We start from the raw sequence: 4,335 nt of genomic DNA, 5'->3' as shown, positions 1-4,335 counted from the left end.
CATATCTTATATAGTGGGCTAAGAGGCTCCATGGATTATCAAGTTGGGTTCCACCCATAGGATGCTCCATGGATGCTCCATGGGAGTTACAAACCCATGGGTCATGGAAATGAAGAGTCATGACACATTAGGGTTTACATGGTGTAACCCTAGATGTGTCAACACTATATAAGAAACCCATTCTCCGCCAAAATCGGGACAATAAGAAAAAAGAGGGCTAGGCCGATTTTAGAAGTGTGTATTCTTTCTAAAGTCATTCCAAAAGCATTTGGTGTTGTGTGAAGCATTTGAGGCATCACACTTGGGGTGCTAGGCTCACAAGGTTTCAAGGATCATAAGCAACAACAAGGTAAGTTATTCTATCTTTCATGCAAGTTAAAATTTGTTCCCCATGTATGCTAGATAGGAATATAACCTTGGAATTCAACTTTGCATGATAATTAGACAAACATAGATCCAAGGTTATTAAGGTTGCATGTACACTTAGGAAGTGTTAGAATGCTCAAAACCCATCACTCATACCATACAATCATACAAGTTGTCGGGCAATTCTGGGGTGCCCGACCTACCCATGTCAAGCCATTCTAGGGTGCTGACTACCCGTGTCAAGTCATTCTGGGGTGCTGACTACCCGTGTCAGGCCATTCTGGGGTGCCTACCTACCCTCCGGTTTATCTCACCCGGTCATGGGGACTATTTCACCCCCTACTACTATCATATAATAAACAATCATAAACATGCTGTTAGACATATCTGGGGTGTCCGACCTACCCTTCGGTCCTAACAACCGATCGGGGGACTATTCCCCTCGCACTACCACTATCACATAGAACTTAGCATACTGGCACATAGAACATATCAAGTAATAGAAACCAGACAATTATCACAAAGACAATTATCTCAACTGTAATCAACTACTAGTGGGTCGGCCTTGGTGCCTTAGACCCACTTCTACTGGAAGGTAACTCACCTCAATGCTGCATAGTGTCTGAACTGTCCCTGGCGTGAAAATCGACTTTCCTCGACTCCTCAATCCCTACAAGACAACTCTACTAAGTTATCAATTCGTACTCACAACCCCCATAAGGGTCAACCCAAATCCTGGTCAAAGTCAACCTCCAGTTGACTTGACTCGCCGAGTTGGTCTACCAACTCGTCGAGTCCCTATTCCTCCAAAATGATCCAGCTCCCTAACTCTACTCGTCGAGTCTAGAAACAACTCGATGGGTCCTTCTTCAACCATAATATCAGGACCATCCTCGACCGACTCACCGAGTTCCCTTCGAACTCGTCGAGCTCATCTCCCTCATATGAATGTGTTCAGTTTATGACTCGCCGAGTTGTATGGACAACTCGTCGAGTTCATATTCATGGGTTGGGAGATTGCCTTGGACTCGCCGAGTTTGTTCATACACTCGTCGAATCCGAACATTTCCAGGTCTTATAATCACGTCCATCTTTGTTGAGTCCTCTTCTAGACTCAGCCAGACTCCTCAAAATAGCAAAGGTCGGGGAACCATTTCCCGACTCGCCGAGTCCCAAGAACAACTCGCCGAGTCCACTAAGTCCATGTCCATAAACTCGATTTTTGTTGAGTCCTTCTCATCCAAAGGGTAGATCTGGCCTCTTAGGATCGATATAACACGTAAAGTCACGAACTTTACGTCCATACATGGGTCTTTAAGCTCAAAAGGACCAAAAATGAGACCTAGAAGATGCATGGGGCTCTCATGGCCATAGAGTTGGCACCTTTATGCCATGAGACCCTTCTAAAGTCCAAGATCTGAAGCCATAACTTCACATTACACCCACACCCGAAAATGGCTTAGAAATACCCTAAAGATACCAAAACCCAAGCCCTAAAGATGATTAAACACATGGAAGGTCAAGGTTGAAGCTTTTTACCTTAAATGAGCTGGAGATGAAACACAATTTCTGGATCTTCAAGCTTCAAGCTTCAACTGGAACTCCCAAGCTCCTTTCTTCTTCTCAAGCTTCACAATCACCAAAGAATGCACAAAAATGGCTTAAGAGCACTCAAACAAGGCTATGGTTTCAGTTTAAGGTCTTCTGGAAGTGTGAGGGACGATGGAGGCTGATATGGGAGGAGATAAGTTGTTTAAATAGGGTGCAAACCCTCAAATTTAGGGTTTCACTCGGACAACTCCTACTCGCCGAGTCGGTCTCCCGACGCATCGAGTAGGTCACTTAAAATCTGCACGCAAAGCCGAGTCGACTCGACGAGTTAGGCCTTCAACTCGTCAAGTCCCAGGGTAAAATACAATAATACTTGGAATTAAATACGTACCAGGAACCGGGTGTTACAAATCTCCCCCACTTATTCTAGACTTCGTCCTCGAAGTCTGCTGCTGAATCCGAAAACAGATTGGGGTAGTGCTACCTCATTTCGTCCTCCGGCTCCCATGTCCATTCTGAGCCCTTGCGGTGCTGCCACTGCACCTTTACCAGCTTCACCCTCTTGTTCCTCAGATCCTTCGACTTCCTGTCAAGGATCGCCACTGGCCGCTCGATGTAGTTCAGGCTGTCATCCACCTGAATATCCTCCAAAGGCACAACTGTTGAATCGTCCGCCAGACACTTCCGCAACTGGGAGACGTGGAACGTACTGTGAATCTGACTGAGTTCGGCCGGTAGGTCCAGCCGATATGCCACCTTACCCACCCGGGCTACAACCCTAAAAGGTCCAATATACCTGGGGCCCATCTTTCCCCGCTTCCTGAATCGAATGACGCCCTTCCAAGGCGACACTTTCAGGAGTACCATATCCCTGACCTGGAACTATAGGTCTGATCGACGCTTGTCGGCATAAATTTTCTGTCGACTATGAGCAGTCTGAAGCCTGCTCCAAACCTGTTGGATCCTCTCTGTAGTCTTGAGTACCACTTCGGTACTCCCCATGACCCTCTGACCAACCTCACCCAGCATATCGGGGTCCTGCACTTCCTCCCATACAACATCTCGAAAGGAGGACAGTCAATACTCGCATGATAGCTGTTGTTATAGGAGAACTCAGCCAAAGGAAGGTAAGTATCCCAACTACCTCCGAAGTCTAAAACACATGCCCGTAGCATGTCCTCCAGAGTCTGGATGGTCCGATCACTCTGACCATCCGTCTGCGGGTGAAAAGCAGTGCTGAAGTGCAGATGAGTACCCAACTCGTCGTGAAACTTCTTCCAGAATCTAGAAGTAAACTGCACGTCTCGATCCGAAATCACTGAGACTGGCACTCCGTGCCGAGCTACCACCTCTCGAATGTAGATATCGGCCAACTTCTCGGCCGAGATGCTCTCCTGGATCGGTATGAAATGGGCACTCTTGGTCAGCCGATCCACGATGACCCAAATCGAATCCACTCCTCGTGCAGTACTGGGAAGCTTTGTAATGAAATCCATAGTAATATCTTCCCATTTCCACATGGGAATGTCCAACGGCTGCGTCTTGCCGTGCGGCCTCTGGTGCTCGGCCTTGACCTTCCTGCAGGTCAGGCATCTCTCAACAAACCAGGCTACGTCCCTCTTCATGCAGGGCCACCAATAATCAAGACAAAGATCCCTGTAAATCTTTGTCTCCCCGGGATGAATAGAAAACCTGGATTTGTGCGCCTCCTCCATCAATACCTGGTGTACACCCCCATGATATGGGACCCACACTCTACGGTGCAACGTGAACAATCTACGGCTATCATAATCAAAGGAGGAAACCTAACCCACAATACGCTCACTCTTACGGTGTTCCTCCTTCATCGCCTCCTGTTGGGCCTCCCGAATCCGCTCCAACAGCGGAGTCACAACCGTCATCCTCATGCAGATATCCCTAATCGGCGGTGCCTTACGGCTAAGCGCGTCGGCCATGACATTGGCCTTCCCCGTGTGGTAGAGGATCTCACAATCATAATCCTTTACCACATCAAGCCACCGACGTTGTCTTTGTTGGATATAGTGTCTAAGTCCATAACTTTATTTGGTATGTACTTGACCCGACCCGGCATGGTCCATTTGGGTTGCATGGCATTGCAATACTTGGATAGACTAGATGAGAGAATAAGGCACTTATGATTATTAATATATTATAAGTTCTAATATATTAATAATAGTATTATTTAATTAGTATTGATCAAGTATTAATCTAGTATTAATTTGGTGATCAAAGTGAGACTAATTAAATATATAGGGTTGATTATGACAATCATCAATTCTTTTATGGTGGATTAATGATCCATGGTTTATGGGTTTGGTTATAACCATATGGAGCTCCATGGATAGTCCATGGGAGTTACAAACCCATGGGTCATGAGAAATCAAGAGTCATGACAAT

Source organism: Lactuca virosa, chromosome 7 (assembly GCF_052849685.1).
Source record: "Lactuca virosa cultivar CGN04683 chromosome 7, Lactuca_virosa_CGN04683_v6, whole genome shotgun sequence".
NCBI classification, from domain to species: domain Eukaryota; kingdom Viridiplantae; phylum Streptophyta; class Magnoliopsida; order Asterales; family Asteraceae; genus Lactuca; species Lactuca virosa.
Note: the sequence above shows the minus strand (reverse complement) of the source record.